Source organism: Hyperolius riggenbachi, chromosome 1 (assembly GCF_040937935.1).
Source record: "Hyperolius riggenbachi isolate aHypRig1 chromosome 1, aHypRig1.pri, whole genome shotgun sequence".
Classification (NCBI taxonomy): Eukaryota; Metazoa; Chordata; class Amphibia; order Anura; family Hyperoliidae; genus Hyperolius; species Hyperolius riggenbachi.
In genome coordinates, this window is record NC_090646.1 from 467,351,963 (window position 1) to 467,366,000 (window position 14,038).

Genomic DNA, 14,038 nt, shown 5'->3' on the forward strand with positions numbered 1-14,038 from the left:
ATGTGCCCGGCTGCTCTACTCTTCGCTATACAGTCAAAAAACAGGTTAGCACCTCTCCAATCCCTTCTAAATTCAGCGGCCCGCCTCATTCACCTTTCCACACGCTATTCCGATGCGGCCCCACTGTGCCGTTCTCTCCACTGGTTACTCATTACCTAGAGGATCCAGTTCAAACTCCTGACTCTAACATACAAAGCCCTCCACGAGTTGTCTCCTCCATGCATCTCCTCACTAATCTCAAGATATTGTCCCTCCCGCAAGGCCGCAACCTTCGCTCCTCCCAAGAAATTTTCCTGGCCTCTAAGCTGATCACCTCCTCTCATGCTCGTATCCAGGACTTTACACGAGCATCATCCCTTATCTGGAACTCTCTTCCACAGCTTGTTCGTCATGCTCTAAACCTGGACATCTTCAAACGCACTCTTAAGACACACCTTTTCAGACAAGCTTATAACATTCTATAGCCCTTATTTACTTATTTGTCACAATGTAATCAGAGGCAAAGGGTCACTGCCTCCTCCATCCTCCACCCCCTTACCTAGCGTGTCCCCCACTACCCATTAGATTGTAAGCTTGCAAGGGCAGGGTTATAAACCTCCTTATGTTTACTGTTTTTGTAACAATATTTGTGCTGCTTGGAACTCTGCTGTACATTTGTTAGTTGTATCTATGTTCCCCTTGTCGTCTTATTGTGCTTTGTAAAGTGCTGCGGAATATGTTGGCGCTATATAAATAAATAATAATAATAATACACGTCTATCTCATGATGTCACATGTCACTTTGGGTATCCTTTAAAGTGATCAAATTGGCCAGAAACGGATCAGAACTTCAATTCATGTATGGCCAGCCTATGGCTGTAATCTGGGTTCAGCAGGGTAACCTTCTGCTGTATGATAGTTTGTAATTTTAATCTATGTAAAGTTGTCATTTGCACCACTTAAATATTGTACAGTGTGCATTATAAATAAAACATAATGGTAAAGATAATAATTGAATTGCATTTAATGTATAGTCATCGTTATCTAAGTGCCAGAATGAAGCCTGATGTACAGCTGATCCATACAGAGGACTAAAAGTACAAGCCTGAAAAAAAAGAAGACATAAAATAATAACATGCCTCTATTAGATTAAAATAGTGAGGGTTCTTTAGAATAATGATATTTTCTATATGTATTTTGTAATATGGAATGGACTTGTAGTCTGCACTGGAAAGCTTCTTGTATTAGGATTTTATTAGGCTGGAAAGACAGCGAAACCATATGTGTGGGAGATAAAATCAGGACAAGGCAGACATCTAGTCCTCATATCTAAAGCTTCCAGTTAGGGGCCAGTCCCTCTGTCTCCTGCTCTCCCTCTCCTCTGTTTATGAGCTGATCAATGCTTCAGGCATGGAAGAAAGTGAACTGGAGAGGGGGGCCAGGCGGAGCAGACATCAGGATGTCAGGCATTAGAAACTGCTAATCTGTGGTCAAGCAAGCACTCACTAGTAGGGTAACCATCTGATAAAATCAATAACGGCAGCTTAATATTTCAACACCACCATTAACCATGTCCCTTCCAGAGGGCATTGTAAAACTCCGTCAGACGTCAGTTTGTTGTCCCTCCAACCACAGGAAGGGCTAGACTCTTTAAGGCCAGAAAATACATTCTTGGCCATTAAATGTTTGCAGTGCAGTAGCAGTTATTGAAGGCGTATAAGTGGCATTGGTCCATTCATTTGCTGTCTGCCAGAAAACCTCAGACTGTACTTCAGATTTCAGCCTTTATTATTGTCTCTTTTCTGCTTTAAAAATGTTCCACGGGTCTGTCCTTTTTTATCGCTATCATAATGATCATCAGTATCAGTACTTCCTATTACATATGTCTGAAAGGTACAAATATACCGAGTACAGGTCATCTATATTTCTGCCTGTAAGTGTTTTATTTATCTTCGTGTTACTATGTATCAAATATAACAAAGAAAAATAAAAGAATCATGGCAAATTTAAAAAAATGATTTGCTATACTGGATTAAAATAATCAATGTGTGTATTACAATTACAATTGTAGATTACAATTTATAGCATTGGATTTCAATCATCAATGTGTGGATTACAATTACAATTATAACTTGCAAACTTACAATGCATGGAAATTTGACCAGGAGTTACAAAAACTATGTAATACTTTGTTTATGTAACCTGCGCTATATACACAACATGCATGTTACCCTAATTGCATAATTCTAGTTATACAAACAAAATGCACATTGTGCCCATGCCGGATAAAATTTACATGGGCTATCTGCACACTTAAATTTTACTGGACATTATTGAATACACCCAGTTGAGTGCAATATATCATAATTTGAAATGCACAAAGTTTTGTCCATCGCACATAATAATTTGCGCGTTTTTTATTACTTGGCTTGCTTGGGTTTGCAATGCTAACTTCTTGAGTAAATGTCAGATGCAGCTGGGCCAGACTAACTAGCAGTCTGCGGTCCTTCCAGGCTCCTGGGAGGGAGCACCAGAGTGCACCTGCCCCTACAAACTTCCTCCCTATGCTACTGACAGATATGCTCTCTGTGGCCAGCACTGCAGCTACATCTTAACAGCATCTTTTTCATCAGTTCATGTCCAATGTGTAATGAAGTATTTACCCTTCCCTTAACCTCACCAGTGTGTTTTAAAAAAAGAACATGTTAAATAAAAGAGCAGTTATAAATTATTTCTTAAGGCATAGGGGGTAGGGTGATGAAAGGTAAGACATTTGTGAGGGATGCAAAAATGAGACATTTTATTATAGTCTGATCAGTGAGTGACTTTAGTGACAGAGCTGGCAACAAAGAGTTTATTTCTCTCAGGAGTTAGAGGGTTTGGATGGGGAAAGAACTCACACTCTGCTGACAATAAAAGCTACTGGATGCAGCCTGCAAGTTACTTTTAGTATATTTATTGAGAAAAGTACAGTCTGCAATGTGAAACTTTTTATGCATTGCCAATCACACAGACCATAAATTATGCATTGAAAAAATTGGATAGATACACTAAAAACAAGAAAGTTGAAGGGTCAGTACAGTGTTTAAAAGGTATTAAAAAATAGAATTTAAGACTAAGAAATATCTGTGTTCAGGAGAAAAGTAATGAGTTTTTCCTCGAGGAAAAGCGATAGCAGCAGGATATCCTTTATGAAAACTTGCTATATTTGTCCAGTTTTCTGTGTGTCCCATACGGTGGCCTATTTCAGTCGGATGTTCTCACGTCTCTGCGTCCTATCTCTGTCTTTCCTTGCAGTGTCCCTTTTGACCTATATTGTTTGACTAACTGCCTCAGAAAGATTACACTATTTATCATAATCTAGAAGATGACATCAGGTAGGAAGTGCTTGGTTACCTAGTTTGGCTCCTGGAAGCTCCCACTTAATTTAAGATAAGTGGCCTTATGAATGTGTTAGTACTAGGAACATCAGCCACACAGGGATGAGGATAAGGCAGTGATGAAACATAGGATGCTATGCTATCCCATACCTTTCAGTTTTACCGCTATGCTGGAATTCATGCAGCCATCCAAAGGTAATGTGCAGACTTTCTAAATGTCTCTTTTTACATTATAGGCACAAAGGTGTCACTACAAACCCCCAGGGGTGTAAAAATAGGGGTTGCAGAGGTAGCCACCGCATCGGGGCCCTTAGGCCAGAGGGGCTCCGCGCAATTACGCGTAGTGCGAAGCGTAGTATATGCGGATGCTTATGCCCGTATGCAGAAAATTGTACGCATTAATTCCTCTCTAAATGCTTATATTTGGAACTCTTCTATGTGCAGGGCCGGATTTACCATTAGGCACTATAGGCACGTGCCTACAGGCGCCATGTTGACAGAGGCGGAGCAATGGAGCGCATACTTCCTGGCTTCCAAACCACACCCGCACTCACCCATGAGGACAATGCCGCCGATGACTAGCGCGGCTTACCCAGCATCCTGATCCTGGCCGCTTATGCCCGCTCCTTCACACTACCTGCCCTCCCCAGGAAGACCGCTCTGCACACAAACCTTGCGGGTGCATACTTCAGCCGCCCCGGCATTCTGTCAGTATTGCCGGCTTGGCTCCGCATACCTCCACGCTACCCACAAACCTCGGCGGGTGGAGCGCATACCTCAGCCGCCCCAGCATCCTGCAATGCTGCTAACCCCCTTCCCCGCACACGAATCTCACGAATCTCGGCGGGTGGCACGTCAAGTGGCCACAGTTTGGGCGCTGTATAGGCAAGAGCAGCCTATGCTGCTGCCATCTCCCTGGGCTCCGATGGCTTCATCGTGCAGCTCCTCCACAGTGGAGTGAGAGCCGAAGGCACGTGCGTGATGCTGTCACACCTCCCGAGCAGACAGGATCTGCGGAGTGCGGTAAAGTATTTTGTTTTTCGCTACTGGGGTGTACCTTGGTGGGTGGGTTTAACCTGTGTTGAAGTGTGGGTGCGCATGTGTGCTGACAGAGGGCTGTGTAATTCTTTGCACTATTGCAGGGGGCTATTTGCTTGCCCTGTTACTGGGAGAGGGATTGGGGAGAGGGGCTGTGGTTGTTAAAGCATACCTTAGCGCAAAGTCATGAGTAGTGGGCTCTCCTCATGTCCACCGCTCCCCCTTTCTCCGCCGTCCCCCTCCTTTATCGTGTACCGATCCCCCAAACTGGCTTCTTGGTCATGGCTGAGTGCGCAGATACTCCCCGGCAGCACGTGTTCTTGATCGCGGATTACAACTATGCAGTGTGCTTGCACAGAGCACTCTTGTCCGCAGGCGCACGAACAAAGATGTGCGCCGCCGGGAAGTACCTGCGCACTCAGCCATGATGACCACCCCAACCAGGAAGTAAGTTCGAGGGAAAAGTACACAGTAATGAAATTTAATTTCATTTTGTTTTAAGTATTTTGTATTTCGCTATTGGGGCAGGGGCTGTGGTTAAAGTAAATCTTTTGTGTGTGATTTTTTTTTTTTTTTAAATCACATACTTACCTATGGAGCACTTGGAAGCACTCGTGTCTCTGAGTACTTCCAAAGACGGACCCTCTGTACTGCGCATGTGTGAGCGTGCTTTCGCATGCACTTATCTTGTCGCAGCCTGGAGATGCCTGTCTTCAGGAGCACTCTGAGTCACCAATGCTTCCAAAGCCTCCAGTGGTGGCAGATTTGAACAGGGGTGACGGACGGTGCTCAAACGCAGGCCTTCCCTCTCCATAGATAAGTATCTGATTTTTCTTTTTAAATTGTTACAGATTTACTTTACTTTGAGATAAACTCAAAAAAAAAAAGTGTATAGTTTTATAGTTACCTGGGGCTTCCTCCAGCTTCCTGCAGTCCGTCTGATCAGTTATCGCCCTCCGGGGTTTCGCCATTCTCCTGCAGTGGAGTTAGCGGAGTAGCCCATTTTTACTCCACTGCCGGAGCAGTGCTTTTCAGCGCTGCTAGATTTGGGCGCAGCAGGCGCCTCCATAGACTACAATAGGAATCGTTCTTATTGCAGCGCTCAGTGAGTAACGTCGGCTCCGGCAGAAGACGGAGTCGAGGTTGCTTAATAAACACAATAATTCGGCCTCCAGCAATCGCTGGAAGCCGAATTATTTCATTCCCCCACCATCCATGGCGGCCTGGAGGGGGAATAGTAATTAAATCGGCCCGGACTTGTGCAGAAGCAGGATCAGCCGTATCCTGCGCCCAAGTCTACCGGCGCCGATTTCAAATGTACTCCTCCACTGCACATGCGCTGTCCCGTCTGTGCTCCCCGATTGGGCTCCTGTAGCTGGGAGCGCAATTAGGGGGCACACTGACAGGACCATGCATGCGCAGTGAAGAGTGACTGGGCTGGATTGTGGACACCACTGTGGGAGAACGCAGCAGTCCAGGAGGGCAGCGAGCAAGCAGATGGACTGCAGGAAGCTGGAGGGAGCCCCAGGTAACTATAAAACTATACACTTAGTTTATCGCAGGTACACTTTATTTTCCCTATTGGTGGTGGTTGGGGGAGGGGGGGGCTATAAGGTATTGCTTTATGGGGTAGCAAGGAGTATGGAATGGGTATTGTCCAGGCCTGGGGGGTGGGTATTGTCTAGGCCAGTGTTTGTTTAGGAGAAATGCAGGAGACTCTTTTGTCTAGGCCACAAGCAGGCTTTATACAGGGTGGTGCATGAAAGACCAGCCCTGCTGCCCATCACATGCCAGCGTTTACAATCAGATGCTGGCCAGTCCCTGAGTGCCTTTATCTCTGCTGTGTGTGCCCTCTGCTCTCCGGATTAAATAAAGCCTGTGTTGCCTGTATTTGCTGCTGTATGGGTAACACTCCCATACGTAAATGCAGATGACACATGCTTCAAGAAAGCCAGGGAGGACACGCACAGCAGGGATGGAGCTTGAGGCACACAGGGACAGGGCGGCCAGCCTGTGCCTGACTGCCTGTATACTCAAGCTCATGACCAGCAGCTGGGCCAGACTTTCGTGTTCCACCCTATGCTTTATAAAGGCTGTGGAGAGGGTTTTTGCCTATGGCATGCCATAGGCAGGCTTTATAAGGGGCTGGTAGCATTTTGTCTGCAGGCAGTCAATGACGTAACCATAATCCCCATTACTCCTGTGAGTGCAGAGGGGCCTAGGAACTAAGGGAGTCCATCTCTCTCCACCACTGGTATAGAAGAGCGTAAATACGCTCTGGGGGAGATTTTTAGTTTTGATCACACTTACCTAGGTACAGGAGGCAACAAACACCTACTACTTTGTCTACCTACTATCAATCGCTGCTTGTAATCTTTTATCTCTTGCCTTCTTAACTATTACTACCTGCGTAGCACTAAAATCTACCTCTCTGTCTGCCTTCCACTATAATTGACCAATCACTGCCCGCCTGCCACTATAATTGACCAATGACCAATTAGTTCCTGCCACTAGAATCAAACTGTCACTACCAGCCTGCCAAACGGTCAATACCAGCCTGCTACAAGAATCAACTAAACACTGCCATCTTGCTATTAGACTCAACCAATTGCTACCAACTGGCTATTAGAATAGCTTATTAATCAAGGTACTCAAGTCAGGTAAGTAGTTACAAGCTGTCTGCATCTGATTTGCCACATGCAAAGTAGTGGTACAGCCCCTGCTAAAACTACGTTTGGTTTTGATTTTTCTCAGCTGAAATGGTGGTTGGTTGAAGGTGTTAGGAGAAAAGCTGGTGTGTAAAGGTATACCCCAATGCAACTGATCTCTCCTCCAACAACAGATTGAAAGTTGACCAATCAATGACATTGAAAATTATTTTGATTCACTTTCAATCTGCAGACTAATTGCAACCAAATTTGCATCAACTCACTGACTATCTATCTTGCCTACCACCACCTTCCTATCACTAGATTCTACCTATCACTAAAATCTGCTTATCACCAGCCTGTGATTAGAATATTTCACAATTTTTATATAATTGATATAATTTCCTGGTGATTTGTATTATCTTCAGTACATGTAATTTTGGCACATACTTAGTTAATTCTGCATGTCATTTGGTAATATCTGCACATTGTTATTTTCTACTTGCCTTTGGTAATATCTGCATTACCTTATGCAGTTTTATTTCATAAGAAAAGGGGTGTGGCTTGTGGGTGTGGCCTGTGTTAAGGGGTGGGATTTAGGGCGCCAGATCATCTGTGCCTATAGGCTCCTGATTTGTAAATCCGGCCCTGTCTATGCGTACATCCATTTTTCCAATGCATAAATTTGTAAGCATACAATTGCACGCGGAAAATTAGACGCAAGTAACGCATTCGTAGTTCACTACGCAATACACATGTTAACTACGCATAGTGGGTGTAAGCTACGCGTATCGGTACTTCGCTACATGTCAATTCGTAAGCGTAGTTTTGAAACTTCACCTACGAAATACGATGCGTAGATGCGAACTAAGATGCGTAAATTCGCACTGGCGTAGTTTCTGCTCATCCCTGCCCTCAACTACAGTATTAGCTCTCTATTAGTCCTGTGCTCATAATAATCACTTCTATAGATACTTTTGCACCTCTGACACTGCAGTTGCCATTGGCAGGTTTTGGTGAGCCGTATCAATTGTTATGTATAGAGTGCTTGGGGGGCCCTATTGTAACACTTGCATCAGGGCCCATAGCTCCTTAGCTACGCCACTGCACACCTCTATCCCTAGGAACACTTGGACATTAACAATAGCAACACACAGTTCCACCAATGTGAAAGGATGCAGCAAGGTATACTCACATATTGTATACACTGTATAAAACCCATGGGAACCGGCATGATAGTTGCAAATCAAATACTCACCATCACTGTGTGTGAATGCTGCTTTAGTCAGAACTCTGGCAGCAGCAGCATGCACATGCAGTGGCGGTCTTCACATTGGTGGGGTGGGAGGGGGGTCTTGTTATACACTATAAACACCCTGTTGGAACTCTGACACAGCCCTGTATGGGCGAAACATGTTGAGTTTTAGGGTTGTTTGTTGAGCACTTTAACACCTAATTGTCACTGTCCTTTTAAACTAATGCATTGGTACCCACTAGGCACACTTGCCTTATTTAGAGATTCACCCCTCTGCGTAAAAGTAAACCTATATGATAATTAATTGTACTGTATGTGTTTTACTAAAACTAAATAGAACATAGAACTGGGTCTCATATTTTTTTATTTTCAGTTCAAGATTCATTTTAAAACTATTCTAAACAGCAGCCATGACAAATCTGCTTTGTAAAACTACAAAACAAACAAAAGTAATGACCCTTAAAGGGACTCCGAGCAGTGCAGAAACTATGGGAAGATGCATATCATTTTAAAGCTCTCTTTCTCCTCTTTCCAATGATATATAAACCGCCGCCCTACGCCTTTTAGTTTTCGTTATTTTTGAAATTGCAGCGGCCGCGAGAAAACTAAAAGGCGTAGGGCGACGATTTAGGGGTCGTCAGAAAGAGGAGAAAGAGAGCTTTAAAATGATATCCATCTTTCCATAGTTACATTGTATTACACAGGGCGACTTTTTCTCAAAGTCAGCAGCTCCATTCAGCAGAAAAAGTCGCCCTGTGTAATACAAGTAACTATGGAAAGATGGATATCATTTTAAAGCTCTCTTTCTCCTCTTTCAGGCGACACCCAAATCGTCGCCCTACGCCTTTTAGTTTTCTCTATTTTCGCGATCGAAATCGCGGCCGCGGCAATTTCAATCGTGAAAATAGCGAAAACTAAAAGGCGTAGGGCAGGGGTTTATATATCATTGGAAAGAGGAGAAAGAGAGCTTTAAAATGATATGCATCTTCCCATAGTTTAAGCACTGCTCGGAGTCCCTTTAAACTCTTTAGTGCTAGAACATTATTAGACACCTTTTCTCAGTTGGAAAAAGCTCTTTGGCTTCTATTTACTTTTCAAGAAAGAAACAAGACTGAATTTGACAAGCTATTTGACATGCTTATTTACATAGATAACAACTCTTAAAAAAAAAAAGATTTTAACACTTACTATACTGGAAAAAAGAAAAGGACCTTAGACAATTTCTTAGTAGGGTTAGTACTACATGTACCTATGTTTATGCCATCATGTCTCTTCAAGTGTGCTTGAAGTACAAATGCTTGGATGTCATAGAGTGATGGGTCTAAAAAACAGTACATTAGCAAGTAACTAACTTGCTAAGCGTAACTAAGCGTCTTTCTCTTACTGAGCCCTATAATAGCCACCATACTCAGGGGCTCTGTGTTTTGTTTTTAGCAGATTCTTTCACTCTGTTTAAACAGTCGTGTATTGACCTTCTCTAATCAGAATAATAACCTTCCAATGATTTTGGACATTTTATTGCTCAAAATTTTGATTGGACATGAAAGTAGATTTGCTGCTGAAAACTGAACATAACTCATAACGGAGTGATACATGGTGGCAGGGGCGTCGCTAGCCCTATTTTGGGGGGGCACGTGCCCCCAATCTGTCCTGGGGTGCCACAAATCTCCGCCCGGCCGCCCCCTCTAGCAGCGGCTCCCTCCAGCCGCCGCCGCCGCGTCACTCAGACCTCAGGATCAGGCGGCGAGCCGGCGACCAATAGTGCGGGCGCTAGGACCCAGCGCCCACACTGATATGCGGAAGTGACATCACTTCTGCATATAGAGCGGGTGCGTCCAGCGCCCGCTCTTACTGGTCGGGTCGCCGCTGATCCTGAGGTCTGCTACGAGGTAAGGGGGGTGGGGGGAGCGGCGGCGGTGGGGGGGCCTCCCTGGCACTCACTCCCTAAAGGGGCTCCCTGGCACTCACTCCCTAAAGGGGCTCCCTGGCACTCACTCCCTAAAGGGGCTCCCTGGCACTCACTCACTCCCTAAAGGGCCTCCCTGTCACTCACTCACTACCTAAAGGGCCTCCCTGGCACTCACTCCCTAAAGGGGCTCCCTGGCACTCACTCACTCTCTAAAGGGGCTCCCTGTCACTCACTCACTGCCTAAAGGGGCTCCCTGGCACTCACTCATTGCCTAAAGGGCCTCCCTGGCACTCACTCACTGCCTGAAGGGGCTCCCTGTCATTCACTCCCTAAAGGGGCTCCCTGGCACTCACTCACTCCCTAAAGGGGCCCCCTGGCACTCACTCACTCCCTAAAGGGGCTCCCTGTCACTCACTCACTCCCTAAAGGGGCTCCCTGGCACTCACTCACTCCCTAAAGGGGCTCCCTGGCACTCACTCACTGCCTAAAGGGGCTCCCTGGCACTCACTCACTCCCTAAAGGGGCTCCCCTGGCACTCACTCACTCCCTAAAGGGGCTCCCTGGCACTCACTCACTGCCTAAAGGGGCTCCCTGGCACTCACTCACTCCCTAAAGGGGCTCCCCCTGGCACTCAATCACTCCCTAAAGGGGCTCCCTGGCACTCACTCACTCCCTAAAGGAGCTCCCTGGCACTCACTCACTCCCTAAAGGGGCTCCCTGGCACTCACTCCCTAAAGAGGCTCCCTGGCACTCACTCCCTAAAGAGGCTCCCTGGCACTCACTCACTCCCTAAAGGGGCTCCCTGGCACTCACTCACTCACTCCCTTAAGGGGCTCCCTGGCACTCACTCACTCCCTAAAGGGGCTCCCCCTGGCACTCACTCACTCCCTAAAGGGGCTCCCCCTGGCACTCACTCCCTAAAGGGGCTCCCTGGCACTCACTCCCTAAAGGGGCTCCCTGGCACTCACTCACTCTCTAAAGGGGCTCCCTGGCACTCACTCACTCCCTAAAGGGGCTCCCTGGCACTCACTCCCTAAAGGGGCTCCCTGGCACTCACTCACTCCCTAAAGGGGCTCCCTGGCACTCACTCACTTCCTAAAGGGGCTCCCTGGCACTCACTCACTTCCTAAAGGGCCTCCCTGTCACTCACTCACTCCCTAAAGGGCCTCCCTGTCACTCACTCACTCACTCCCTAAAGGGCCTCCCTGTCACTCACTCACTCACTCACTCACTCCCTAAAGGGGCTCCCTGGCACTCACTCACTGCCTAAAGGGGCTCCCTGGCACTCACTCACTGCCTAAAGGGGCTCCCTGGCACTCACTCACTGCCTAAAGGGGTTCCCTGGCACTCACTTACTGCCTAAAGGGGCTCCCTGGCACTCACTCACTGCCTAAAGGGGCTCCCTGGCACTCACTCACTGCCTAAAGGGGCTCCCTGGCACTCACTCACTGCCTGAAGGGGCTCCCTGGCACTCACTCACTACCTAAAGGGGCTCCCTGGCACTCACTCACTACCTAAAGGGGGTCCCTGTCACTCACTACCTAACTGGAGGTGCCTGTCACTCACTAGCTAACCTGGGGGTCCCTGTCACTCACTACCTAATTTGGGGGGCTACCATATTAAGGGGGCATTCTGCCTATTTATGTGAAATGCTGTCTATTTATGTGCCTCATAACTGCTGAATTTGTCTTGTTGGGAGCCTTATGATTTGTTGGGGGCCTCAAGATTGCTGAATTTGTCTTGTTGGGGGCCTCATGATTTGTTGGGGACCTCATGATTGCTGAATTTGTCTTGTTGGGGGCCTCATGATTTGTTGGGGGCCTCATGATTGCTGAATTTGTCTTGTTGGGGGCCTCATGATTTGTTGGAGGCCTCATGATTGCTGAATTTGTCTTGTTGGGGGCCTCATGATTTGTTGGGGGCCTCATGATTGCTGAATTTGTCTTGTTGGGGGTCACATGATTGCTAAATGCGAGACTATGGGAAAAGCTGAATCCTTATCATATGAGGCAATAGCATTAAACCTACTTTTTTAGCTTTTTAAAACAGAAAATAAAACTGGGAGGTTCTAAAAAAATGAATACATTTTCCAGGAGTAGGATGAATGAAATTGTTTATCTTCACAGTTTATTTTCAACTTGGATTTTCCATAATGTTCATGTATGAGTTAAAACGCTTGTACAGTATTTAGTTTAAATTGCGGTTGCCACTTTGCGATAGATAAGTGACTTTTGGATTGCAGTTTGGGCACTCGGCCTCCAAAAGGTTCGCCACCACTGTCATAATCTAATGTCACACCATTGCTAGGTTCATGTAAATTTGTCTCCACCCGGCCGTTACCACACCTATATTCTGGTCCATGGCCCACCCATTTTTCGGTGCGGCACGGTAAGCACGCCGCACAACGTGATCCTCATATTTTTGGCACGCTAGCTGCAGTGTGCTGAATTCTGCTGCCTACAGTATGTACAGTATACGCTGTTCTCTAGTGCCTGCACTGTGTGTGGATTTACCTCCAGTGTGTACAGTGTAAGGTGTTACTCTGTGCCTTTACTGATTGTAAACCAGCTATATTGTATGCTGATCCCTGCTACTTTCAGTATGTACAGTATTAGCTGTAAAGTCTGGTACACACATACAATTTTGATTAGCCAATTTTAGCTCTGTTCATAAAATTCATTGTCTGTTGGCCCATTTACTGCACGGGGGTGGTAAAATTGGGAATCAGTGATTGACCAATCAAAATTGTATGTGCGTATACATCTTTGATCTATGCCTATACTGATTGTAAATTATCCAAATAAAGGACAGGGGGCTCCATGCAATATTTCGATGGGCAGGCCCGTTATCTGTAGCTTACACCGCTGTTAAGTTCATGTACATTTGGCCCCACCCATGACCATGCCCACTCACCGCATGGCCACGCCCATTTTTAGCCGTGGCGCACTGCGCGCGTCGCATATACCTCCCCGCCTGGTGCCCACAGGTGCCCCCGATCTCCAAGGACCCTAGAAACGCCCCTGCATGGTGGTAAATTAATTAATACTCTATTTGACCAGCGAGTAATAGATTGCTAGCAAGATTACTAGCCCATGCATGGTTAGCTTTACACACAACGTACATTACAAAATAGCGCCACAAAAATGTAGCAGGTGATGCCGATAATGACATCTTGCTACTAAGGATATTTAACATTTTAGAAATGTCCCAAAACATTAAATAACCTTAGTTGCAAGATGTTATTACCAGCATCTGTATACATTACCTGGTCCCAGTGATTGAGACTTCCTGGTTAGTTTGCAGGAGTCCTGCCGCCAATCATCATGTGGGGACTAAAGCCGCATGGCGATTGGCTGGCTGCAGGACAGCTGCAAACTAACTAAGAAGTGGAGGCGACACGATCGCCCGGGACCAGGAAATGCATCCCTTAACCCCTGCCTACTCTCACACTGAACCCTCCCTCTACCTATGTCTAACCCTAGACCTCCCAGGTGCCTATCCCTAACCATTCCACCCTGGCTGCCTAACCCTAACCACTCTACCCTCGCTGCCTAACCCTAATCACTCCACCTCCATGCCTAACCCTAACAACTCCACCCCCATGCCTAACCCTAACTCCCTGCCTAATTGAACCTACTCCCTGCTGCCATAGGCGGCAATAGTAAAAGCCACGATTAGCGGCGAGGAGGTTAAATTATGGTGCCCGACAAAAAGCGGTCATCATAATTTAACCTCCTTGCTGCTTATCTTTTATCGGCGCTCATCCTTCGTCATTTTTATCTGTCATGTTACACACTGTCCCCATTATCGCTCAGGAATGGCAGTTAGT

General features: G+C 46.3%; 1 long non-coding RNA gene across 1 annotated transcript in view; it reads left to right on the plus strand.

Moving 5' to 3' along the window:
- The first annotated feature begins 3,454 nt into the window (after positions 1–3,454).
- The window catches only part of LOC137554216 (uncharacterized), a 105,977-nt gene continuing 95,393 nt past the window's right edge, over positions 3,455–14,038 (plus strand). The window contains exon 1 of the long non-coding RNA XR_011027339.1: positions 3,455–3,554. This is a non-coding gene — a long non-coding RNA (uncharacterized lncRNA). The remainder of the gene's footprint in view (positions 3,555–14,038) is intronic.